This window comes from Meleagris gallopavo, chromosome 2 (assembly GCF_000146605.3).
Source record: "Meleagris gallopavo isolate NT-WF06-2002-E0010 breed Aviagen turkey brand Nicholas breeding stock chromosome 2, Turkey_5.1, whole genome shotgun sequence".
Taxonomy (NCBI): Eukaryota; Metazoa; Chordata; class Aves; order Galliformes; family Phasianidae; genus Meleagris; species Meleagris gallopavo.
In genome coordinates, this window is record NC_015012.2 from 109274729 (window position 1) to 109275476 (window position 748).

A 748-nucleotide genomic window follows, 5' to 3' on the forward strand; every position below is an offset into this window, starting at 1 on the left:
AAAATTCCCGACTTTAACATTGGAAAAATAAAATAAAAAAACAACGGAAGAAATGGAGGTAGCTTGTCAACAAACTGCATAATCATACCTTTTCTCCTTCCTTCCCAACCTGGCAGCTCAGTGCAGAACCAGTGCAGAGGTTGTGTAGAATCCACCGTAATGGTGAACAGATCCTGAATGTGTCATGTTAACATAGCATTGATCACTAAGCAAAAATGAAACCTCTTCAAGATGGATGAAGATTGTGCACTGTTTTTAACAACTTCTGTTGTTTTAAGAAAGTCTGTTGCTGTCCTCTCCAGCATGGGCAGATAGGAAGCTGGGGGAGTGCATGGTGTGAGGGCAGGGACTGCAGTCCTCAGGTCTTTATCAGACCAGGGATTCAATCTGAACTGCCTCCACCTGAAGCCATTTATCTTACAGTACAATCCAATTCCCTTTTCCTTTCTGTTTATCATCCTGGACTATATCCCTGTCCATCATACATGTTGAGACGCTATCAGTTTCTTTTAAAAAAATTCACGTTTTCCATTTTAGCTCATCATAAAATGTTTATATTTCCTATTTGTCTTGCCAGTGGCAGAATGAAGTTGGAAAAGAATGGAGTTTGAGACTATTCACACTCCAGGCAGCCACCCAGATGTGAGCACAGAGAAGAGCTGCTCAGTCTTGGTGACAGTGCCAGATTCAGACCTTTGTCTTGAAAAGGTCATTTCCTGTGTTTAGTGCACAAACATGTCATTTCTCC